The 11,618-nt window shown below is 42.5% G+C and overlaps 1 pseudogene; it reads left to right on the top strand.

Moving 5' to 3' along the window:
- LOC125292240 overlaps positions 1-10,145 on the top strand; it is a 12,321-nt pseudogene extending 2,176 nt beyond the window's left edge.
- The last annotated feature ends 1,473 nt before the right edge of the window (positions 10,146-11,618 follow it).

Below are 11,618 nucleotides of genomic sequence, written 5' to 3'. Positions count from 1 at the left end.
TCTGTGTTCCTTTTTTCTCTCTTTCGTTTGGGTCTAAATTTATGTTTAAACTGCTTGACTAACTTGTTGACTTTGGGACTGACGCAGCATTGGGATCTGGGGGTAAATTGTTTGTTGCTACGATGCTTTGAGTTGTTCAACAAGTATCGGGAAATTTGAAGCTTCCATACGTGCCAAGGTGGTAACCATTTAATTTGAACTAGCTAGTGGAGGCCTAGTCAGTCATTGATTTTCCCTGTTAAGATACAAGTTACAGTGTAACAAAGAACAACGTCAGCACTCATTCATAATTGCTATACGGGTAATTCAGGTCAAACAGGCTAATTAGGCTTATTAATTGCTTGTCTTATTGCTCGTCTCCTGAAGCATTGGCTGTTAGGCAGATCGATATAGGCTACTCCCCATTTTCTCAGCATCATCGATAGGTCCTGTGCCTATGCTCAAAGCGTGGGTTTGATGGTGTGAGGGTTAAATCCAAAGTGTAGATGCTGTATGTTATTACACGCTTATCTTAAAGCACTGTGTCCGGCGGTTGCTCAAACCTGTGTTCAAGAATTGTAGAAGAGGCAGGCAGGGAGGGAGAGAGGTAGGTGGCAGGCAAGCAGGTGGTACACAGTGGTTGTAGTCCAAATTGTATTCCACGAAGGAAAAGTTAATTTAAAATATAAACTTAATATAAGTTCCAAAAACTGGGTTTTCTTCAAATCAAGTAGGCTATAGTTCCAACTGAAAGCTAACTAGATGTACCGCGATAGCGTACAAAATATGACCGCCAGTCCTGTACATCCGCTCCGCAAAAAATAAATCACACTTCAATTTGTCTCCATATTTTACTCCATCCCCACTCTTGAAACTTTTTGTGTATGCTTATTTGGCATGCCTGAGTGTGTGTGTGTGCAGCTGCACAGAAAGTACCCTACTGGTGCTGAAAAGGTGAATAGATTGTAGAATAGCCAAAGAAGATGTAGAATTGTTATAAAACCTTTTATAATCTCTAAACAATCACAAGTAGGGCAGTTCATCACAGTTCATCCATTGCAACTGGATTGATGAAAGGTCACTTACACCTGTAGGCTACATTGTATTTGGGAAAAGCAAAAGGTATCAGCATAATGTTATTTATTTATTTATTTTTTATGTATTTATAAACAAAAACATCTCTGTCAGTTCCATGCCGTTTTCAACAGCTATCAAAAACAAAGGTCATTTTTGGATGGATGGATTTTTTGTGAATGTTTCTTCTTCTACATAAGATTTTAGTCATCTTTAGTTCATGTAATACTTTTATTGTCAATGCACAAATTAAGTAACAGTAGTCTGAAACGCTATTGTTAATGCACAAATTAAGTAACAGTAGCCTAGTCTGAAACGAAAATGCTGTTTTACATCTAACCAGTGGTGCAAATAACTGACATGTCCAAATGGGCCTTGATGAAATGCGTCCGCTAGACTGTTCATACACATTTTAACGGGCCAAAGTTGAAGAGCTTTTGTCCGCTATTGTTAGTGCAAATATAGGCTGATTCATGTTCCCTTGCATTGTTTAACTGAGGTCCATGGCTAGTCTGGCTTTCATCAGACCAAGCTCAATCTTTTAAGAAATCAAAAAAATAAATAGCGGCAGATCAGGCTGGGTTCACCCAGCCTAGTCCATAGGCACCGATATTGTTTAATTTTCCCGATTGAGATATACACGCCTGGCTATTCTAAATGCAAAAATGCATCAGGGAGTTATGACAAAACGGTAACTAACAAACTAGATCCTAATAGAAAGTTGTTAGCTTCCCTAAGCTACAGGTAGGATTATAAGGTAGGCCTAATGACAACATAAATTGTCAATAGGCTATGCTGGCTTACACAAAATAAAATCTCCTTTGAAACCAATGGCTTACGCCTTTACAGTATCAAGCGGACTTAAACTGTCATATCGCGGGCGAAAAGTTGTAATAACATTCACGCAGCTCCATGAGTCAAGGAAAGCGCCAATGAAGTAGCCACTTCTAAATGGGACCCACTACACAGTAGCTTAAGGTGTTTTGCTAAAGCAGCCATAATGAAATGAAGGTGTCATTGTTTGATACTTCACACACACGCTTTTTTAATTTCACAGACTACAACTACCAAGCTGTAATCAAAGCACATCGATTCCCTCTCACACCCTGCACGCACTTAAAACAAAATAAACAGGCGCCTCAGTCTCACGCATGTATAGGCAAAACTGTATCAGACCGGTGTAACGCTGGTAAATCTTCCATTGCACAGAATGATTTTGTAGCACGCAATAAATGACAGTCGAAGATACAAACAGTGCTGCTATACATTTGTTTGGTATAACCGCATTTATAGTTTTCTACAAATGCAATAAATCAAATGCCTCCATCACTCAACCAACGCTTAACGGTAACATTACCTAGGTCCTTATTGATATTACAAGATTAACGCATTCGCAGTAAAACCAAGCATGTCCGAGCATAAACATCCTCAGATTTATTTCGCTTCAAGAAGAAATGGGAATTACACTTCATGTGAACATCGCCCTATCCTTATTAGATGTTCGCTAAGTAAATTACAGTCCTTGTATGAAGCGCCCATTGTTTTTTTTTCCAACCCACTTTTAACTTCCAACAAAATTACGCCTCACTGCAACGATGCGCCATCTAGTGGACAAACGATAAACCACCAATACTGAAAATGCAGCCATGATGATGATGATGAATATTTATTTTGGCTTTTTTAATCCTACTGATTTTCATTTTTACCGGGGCAAATCACAAATGAGTGATTATGAGCCAGGTTGATGTGGGCCCTTGAGACCAACATACCATAAAAGATTCACAGAGAACTGTGGTCTGCCCTACCCTCCTTTCGGGGTCCAGTCCAGCTGGGGGGCTGCAGATGAAAACGAAAAAAATGACGGTTCCATGCTATCCATGGGGGGTACATGCCCACCAAGTTTTGTGTACCCCGGTCTTTCAGTGTCCCGAATCCTTGTTGGTGTACGCCACTAAATGTACACATAAATTATTTTATTGTAAGGCCCCCATGAACGAAAGTACACAAAACTTGGCATGCATTCAGAGGGTGTCATAATGATCCTACACTTTTAATTTCGTGCAGTTTTGACCTTGTCAGCCAGAGATATTGAGATGAAAACACCTAATTTTTGCTTTTTAATTTTTAACTAGGTGGCGCTTATACATGAAATAAGTGGTAATGGGATGGGTTGACATGCCCCCTTAAGACCAACATACAAAAAAGGTGGACCCCCTAGGCCCTACGGTTCTCGAGATATTCACAGAAAACTGTCTCCGCCACCTACAGGCCAGTTGGTGTATAGTAATATAAATTAATTTATTGTGTGGCCCCCATGAACAAAATTCCACAAAACTTGGCGGCATTCAGAAGGTGTCAAAATGATCCTACACTTCCAATTTCGCAGTTTTGACTATGTTAGGTCACAGATACCTACAATTACAACACCTCATTTTTACTTTTTTGTGTTTAACTAGGTGGCGCTATACATGAAATTAGTGGTTATGGAATGGGTTGACATGGCCCCTTGAGATCAACATACAAAAAAAAAGGTGGTCCTCCTAAACCTTACGGTTCTCGAGATATTCACAGAAAACTGTGTCGCCCTACCCTCCTTTCGGGGTGCAGTCCAGCGTGGGGCTACAGATCAAAACGAAAAACGATGGTTCCATGCTATCCATATGGGGTTACATGCCCACCAAGTTTTGTCTACCCCGGTCTTTCAGTGTCCCGAATCATTGACGGAAATTTGGACATGCGAAAAAAAAAAAAAAAAAAAAAAAAAAAATTCAAAATCTATATGATGACCCGCCACAGCTGCGCCGGCGGTCATAATAAAGTGACATCATATGGCTATGCAAAAACATTTTTTTGAGCAATGCCTTTTCAGCCTGTTTGAGATCTGCCCTGTGTGCACAAGTCTGTACATTCCCCACGCAGAAGAGGGTCCTTTCCTAGCGATCAATCAACTATGCCCTCACTGCAAGTTCTTCAGACAGTGGAAGAGTCAGCCAGTTGTTGGGAGCACCCCTGTGGTCAACCTTCAGCTGTCTGCTGCCATTTACTTTTGTGGAGCTTCATTTTCGAAGATGAAAAAGGTATCATTGTCCCCTGCAAGAAGTGTTTGTCTTTCACTGATGACTTCACAACTGATCTACTTTGAATTATTTTATAGATGTTTGATGCAATGCAACTGAGAACACATACTAATGGAGAAGACATGCCAGAACATACCTGGAGCCAGCTGTAATCCACAGCTGGACTGAATGGCAATCAACAAAGCTTCAAATGCTCATTAGGCAAACAGTGTCATTCTTGGGGGTGATATGCGAGCAGACTCACCAGGTACACGTTTTTCTTTCTTTTTGTTTTAATGTGTATTGCACCAGTAAGGTGAGGTGTTGCCTTACATCTCATGTTTATTGACTAAAAATGTAAAATCTTCGGCATTGTAGGATATTCTGCAAAGTATGGGAGCTATACAATGATGGATGTGCAGACCATCGAAATCATAGACATACAGCTGGTGCAGGTATTGGAAATCATTAGTACTAACATAATATTTTATACGCACAAGTCCACAAGTAGTACTGACAATAGTGTCATTATGAACCCGTATAAGCTTTATCTGTCATGTCATTGTGAAACATATGTGGTCAAAATGGTCAGAAAAAGTGAGTAAATGATCCAGTGTTTTGATACAGAGTGTAAAAAGGTTAATGCATACCTATAGTATGTGTGTCTCTCTACACAGAGCAACAAGGTGGGGGAAGCTCATACATGGAAAAGGAGGGTCTTATTAGAAGCTTGGACCTCCTACATAGAAGTGGTGTGGCGCTGGACTGTTATCACCGATCATCGCCCTCAGATCCAGAAGTTCCTGAGAGACACAGTCCTCCTTTTTGTCTCATTTCAAGACCTCTGGTCATCTCTGTTACGTGTCATTGTTTCTGACCCTCCGCCACCACTGTAGCACGGAATATCACAAAACTCCACCGATTTCCTTTTTGTCTCATTTCAAGACCTCTGTAAGGTCATCTCTGTTACGTGTCATTGTTTCTGACCCTCCGCCACCACTGTAGCACGGAATATCACAAAACTCCACCGATTTCCTTTTTGTCTCATTTCAAGACCTCTGTAAGGTCATCTCTGTTACGTGTCATTGTTTCTGACCCTCCGCCACCACTGTAGCACGGAATATCACAAAAAACTCCACCGGTTTTCCTTTTGTCTCATTTCAAGACCTCTGTAAGGTCATCTCTGTTACGCGGTCATTGTTTCTGACCCTCCGCCACCACTGTAGCACGGAATATCACAAAACTCCCCCGATTTCCTTTTTGTCTCATTTCAAGACCTCTGTAAGGTCATCTCTGTTACGTGTCATTGTTTCTGACCCTCCGCCACCACTGTAGCACGGAATATCACAAAACTCCACCGATTTCCTTTTCACGAAGCAGTCAATGTGATAACTTCCCTCGTGATTGAATGAACACCGTTGCTGAGCTTTAAGTTGCATATGGCGAAACCAATGATGTCTTTCGTTTTAGCTCCAGCCTAGGATAGATCATTGAATCAGATTAGACCATTAGCATCTCTCCAGATAGCATCAATTTTATAAGTGACTAAGATTTCAGATTGATTCAATGATCCAATGACCGAATGATCCAAAGAGCCCTGAGACCAGGGGGTCAAATGTGTGCAGATTAGCTTCGGCATGTTAGCATACGCCATTTTCAAATATGGCGCTGCATGGAGCATTTGGAACCAGCTCTGCACGAAAATCCATGTTGGGCATGAGCTCTCATGCGCGTACATGTTGGTGGGCGGGTACCTATTCGGCGGCTACAGCCAAACGTTATTCTGTGCGTAATTGAGCTTATGAGAAGACATGCATATGATGGTTAGGCATGATGACGAATAAAGAGAATTGTATTGATCTTGTTTCGTTGTTGTTTGTCCTGAACGAAAATAGCCTAAATATGATTAAAGACAATAAATTACACAACAGCGGCATAAAGCCCTTAATTGTCTCGTTATAGCCTACACCATGGGTCTCCAACACTCTCAACCCATCATAGCAGCCCCCAGAGGCTGAAGCAGTAGGCCTATGCTACTACATTTAAACACAATTGTTGCCGCGAGGCATTCCAGCCTACAAATTTAATAACAAGTAGGCCTACACCATGCATAATTAAAACTCAACTTAGGCTACACAATAAGGTTTCCATTACAGCACAGCGCACATTCAATGAATGAGTGAAAGCAGCTGCCTTGTCTCGCAATAAACAGCTGGAAATTCCAACACTTTTTTAACTACATGAAACCTCACAGTGAGCCATCAAATACCCCCTATATTTAAGTTCCTATCAGTCTCAACATTTAGATATATAATAAAACAGTCCTAAAGTAAATTAAATCCCAAACCAAACCGAAAATCGTCTGCTTTTAATAGCCTGGTATGCCGCTCCAAACGAAACACACGTCTCACAATAAAACGCACAATGTGAGAAATAAAGCTCTGCCTCGCATACAGTCCTGCCCCAAACATACCAGCCTAAGCCTAAGTAAATAGCAGACCCCGGACATAATTTGAGGATTTACGGAAAGTGTGCAATCATACATGGACGCCTGGCTATGCTCTGGCCGTCTGTGCCTCTGACTCTGCTGCCTCATTTGGATGGTAACTCGACAGGAAGATTGGAGGTTGTGGATGCGTAAGTAAACTGTTTTTTGCAGAGTCCGCAGACATTCTCTTTAAGGGTTACTTTACCATCTGCGGTGTACAACCCAAAGTATTTTCAGACACCACATTTTAGATGAGTTGTGGAAGTAATTGTCCGCTCAGGCTGGCCGTTCTGTGCGTTATCTTCCATTTTCGAAACAGGGTGGCTATTGAGGGCTCTGGCTAGAATACGTTTAGAGCACCCGCTATGAGATGGCAAACAATAAAATAAAAAACAAACTAATCATAGACTGTAAAAATGCGCTACACATGGCACTAAAAATCTAGTTTATTTATAGTTCGACTACGGCTATTTCACATCATGTTTGAATGCATTTGCAGGAGGACGGTAGGCAGACTGCTCTTCGTTAGAGCCGCTGTTATCCAATTAAATTAAGTTGCGCTTCAGGGTGACTCCTCTCGGTTTCCATGCGCGTTCCCAAGCAACTTTTTCTTCTTCTTGTTACGTGGCAAGCAATGTATGTGCATTATCGCCACCCTCTTACTGGAGGACGACTCTCTTTTTACAGAATATCCAATAAAAGTCGACGTTGGTCCATGCGTCATTTCCAGCTTTGGAACTTGGTGCCTGGTCAGAGCCGACTGGCGCTGGATCCGAACCCCAGTGTTCAATATGGCGTTGACTATGAATTGGCCGGATTGACTAGCCTAGCCTCCACCATTTTTTTGTATGGAGGGCGGGTCACTCTCTCCAGTTATATATAATACCTCCATGCCTGAGACACAATATATAGGGCAATTTTATAGGGCAGCTGTGGCTTACTGGTTAGCGCTTCGGACATGTAACCGAAGGGTTGCCGGTTCGAACCCGACCAGTAGGCACAGCTGAAGTACCCTTGAGCAAGGCACCTAACCCCTCACTGCTCCCCGAGCGCCGCTGTTGTTGCAGGCAGCTCACTGCGCCGGGATTAGTGTGTGCTTCACCTCACTGTGTGTTCACTGTGTGCTGTGTGTTTCACTAATTCACGGATTGGGCAAATTTCCCTCACAGGATCAAAAGAGTATATATACTTACTTACTTATAATACCATCCATGAGTTTAATTGAAAAGTAAAAAATTAAATGTTTGACACTTAAATCCAATTTGGACAATAATTCAGAACACGGAGAAAAGCCAGGAAGGTTCACCTGGTATGGTTTGTTCTAGAGGGAATAGAGTTTTAAACTGGGAGGGTAGTCCCCTGAGGCTGCTGCTGGAGCTCATGGAAGACAGGGAACTTCCTCTGAACAGTTGGGTCACCTCCTCCCCATCAGGAACAAATCCACACTGGGCCCTGTTGAGCTTAAGAAGTCGAACCTTCTTGAATGGGAATGAGAGAGCCTGACGAGCCAGACCCACATTAAAATGTAGGGTCTGGGCACTCACCGTTCGCAGTGCTCAGTCCGAGGGGCGGGATAATCAGTTGTCTTTCAAATTCCCTCTGCACGCAATAGGACAGCGCAGCTATATGAGTCCCATCGTTTCCCACCATCGGAGCTAGTTGGCTAGTTCAAACGTTTGCCAACTTAATAAAAGCTTAACTCGCGGTCACACTGTTCACCAGCAGCAACATCCATCTTATTTGTTTTCAAGTAGCAGGAATTCAAGCCAAACCGCTGCAACTCTGCCATCAATCATTATGTTAAGCCCACCTAACCACTCTATACACGATTTCATTGGCCTGATTAAGTTTCGATTTCTGGAGCTCACAAGCCAACGGAGAGTTGCTAGACTAGCCCTAGCAGCAAATGTAATTCGCTGCCGCTAGGGGCGCGTCTAGATTTCTAGGCTAGGTAGATACAGTCTGTCCCCGTAAACCACCTGATCTCCATGGCAACAGCACTGGTTTCAGGAGAGAGGTGACAGGGCAGTGTGACATCATCATCACCAGAACACTCCACAAAAACGATCAGGGATGGCCAGTTCAAAACCTGTTTGAGAACACAGATGAGGACCAGTAGACCTACTTCTTTCTAATTAACGCACATTGTGAATTGGAGATTTCTGTCCAGTCAGACATGCCGCTTCAAAAGTGGCCGAGCAGCATCAAATACGGTTGATAAAGCCTATTCGGTGCATCAACTCAGCTTTGTCCGTCATTAGCTCTCTCCGTGTCACGGCTTTCTAATAAAGGTCATGCGACCCCTTTTGTCATGAGTTAGGGGAATCCTGCCAGGGACAGTAAAATTATGAATATCCTGTGGAGAAGCATTTCATATATTATGTCTGTTAACTTTATGTTCTATATTGTGCAACCCCTGCAGTGTTTCTCACACCTGAGTCTGCCTGGAGTTTTTGACCACACACACAGCATCATACCGGTAGTAGGAACATCATTTAATTTACTGCTTATAGTCCCATTAGGTAGCACCTTTTTGGTATTATTTGTAATACACATTTATTTATTAAATAATCAATCAAAAGTCAGCTGGGAGGAGCTCGAAAAAAGACGACCCCGGACATGATAAGACTCACAGGAGATATCGCAGACTTTTGCAGAATTTCCTTCCTATTCATTAAAATGAACATGATGACTGACAAAATAAACATCACATCCACATCAATTAACTGTTTTGTGCACTATGTCTGATGTTGATCTATATACTACAGCATACAATCAACAAGTATCAACACGTTTTCACATACAAGAGGGCATTCTTTCAATTTGTTCTGTCTAGTTTAGTTTTTCTGCATTATTTTCTAACACAGCGTTCATGCCCATGAGAACAAAAACATGTTTCCCAGTGAAAACATCATCGTTCACGTTACCTCATGTGGGAATAAGGGGTGGGAAAGTGGGGCAAGATTTTGCAAACAGAGTTGCCCAGTTGTGGGCTCCTCGTCACTTCTGTCGTCACGTTGTAGTTCAACTGTTGTCCATGTGGACTTTCGTGTTCAACAATTGTAATGTGAAATTGGGAATTTGCCTTTTTTGCCAATTGAAAGCTGCATATCCTTCTTTCACAAGAGTCTTAAACCATATATTTAAGCAAATACAGTTGTTTATTTAAGATTAGTGTGTGTATGTTTTAACCCGAATCTGAGGTGTAAACTGAACCTAAACAAATCAGGTTCAGTCGACTAGATCATCTAAGTTAGTTATGTTATTGACACTCCAGCACCTGGTGGTATGCACTGATTAATTTGACAGTAAAACCAACCCCTAATGAGTATGGATTAATGAGCAGAGCTCATAGACATTCCGCGCCTGTCAGTGATGATGGAGGGAAGTATCAGGTGTATTTAAAGCACCCTAATGTCGCTGAACAGTTTTGCATCCATCTCTAACACGCTCCTGGTAATGCAGCAAGGCTACAGCAACTCTTTTTGAATCCTCCATGCTCCCGGTGTAAAAACGACACTCTTCCTCTGTTAGGCATGAACAGCTGACAGCGCGGCCGTATTTATTAGGCGAACCTAACCGCAATTGACGGAAATTCTAAATTAGATGTGAACAGGTGGCCGACTCAATTTTAGGTTGGTCACACACCCCTGAAAAAGTTGTAATAGAGGCACCCTCTTAGATACTAGTAATGCGCCCAAAATTCACAGATCATATGTGGTGAAATTCTGACACACTCTCCTCCCCACCCAGAAGTCCCCACACACTACCGGGTCGTCTCTCCCTCTTTTCTGTCCTCCTTCCTTCCTTCCTCTTTTCTGTCATGTCCTCCTTCCTTCCTTCATGTCTTCTGGATCCACTGCCTCCCCACCATCCTCCAAGCAGTCGTCCTCCAAGCCCTCCGCCAGAATGCAGTCTTCTCCCGGGCATTCCCTCTCTGCGCGGAGCCAAGCCGCGATGACGGCAGCTCTTCAGCGGCGAGCAGACCTAGACAGCTTTTCAGTAGCCCTTACAAGGGCCTTTTTCCAGGTGTCTGCCACTCGTTGCTTGTCGCTGGTTATGCTTTGCATGTGTGCCATTCTGAGACGTTCTTTAATTTGGGACCATTATCGCTCATTTCAATTTAGGACCTTGCAGTTGGAATTGTCGTTTTCTTATTCAAAGTCTAAAGACAGTCCAAAGTCTTCAAAGGCTATTCGAATTGTCCGTTTATTGCACATCATTTTGCATAGCCTACAGTGGGCAGTGCTTCGAATTGGCCAGCTTCACTCAAGGGGTCCGCAGCGAGGGGATCACGCGGTATCACGCGACTTTAATTTGTATTTTTTCCAGTGAGAGGCGCTGCAACAACCCAAACAACCGTAGATGGCTCAAGTGAGCAGGGTGTCTCGTAAAAAGAAATGGAGCCTGGAAAACCCTACACAGACTTCACTACAGACTTTAGCAGACTGGTTTAGAAATAATGTAATAGCCAGAAATATGCCTGCCCTAATAAAGAAATATTTGGTTAACTGCGAGTGAATCCCGTTTGCAGCCGTAGAGACGCAGGACAAATGAAACATTCTGGTTTTCTCCGAAAAAACGATGATAGACAGACATCATTTGGACAAAATATAGAGTATTAACCTCCGTTGCTCAGCCAAATGCCTTCCTGTTACGTCCTGTTATCACGGAGTTAGCCTACAGGCGATAAAACGATTTTTGATGGTCACAAGTTTACTTCATTAGGGACTGTTCGTTATTTATTTAAGGGGCTACCGAGGAGTTTGGGGAGCATTAGTCCAAAAAAGACGTGACCCTCCCTCGCCAGCAATACATTTTTCTATGACCCTCCAAAGTGATTATGAAAAAATCACGGTCAACTTTTTCCGGTTTATCGCCTACTGTATTTTAACGTTTTCACATATTTGGCCATAAGCCATTTATCATAGGCTATCACGAAAACCAAACTACAAAGGCTAACACTTTAACAGGGGAATTAATTGAACGCTATTTCGCTACCTTAGAATAATAAGGTTCTA

This window comes from Alosa alosa, chromosome 3, assembly GCF_017589495.1.
Source record: "Alosa alosa isolate M-15738 ecotype Scorff River chromosome 3, AALO_Geno_1.1, whole genome shotgun sequence".
Lineage (NCBI taxonomy): Eukaryota > Metazoa > Chordata > Actinopteri > Clupeiformes > Clupeidae > Alosa > Alosa alosa.
This window is presented reverse-complemented; position numbering and strand designations above follow the sequence as displayed.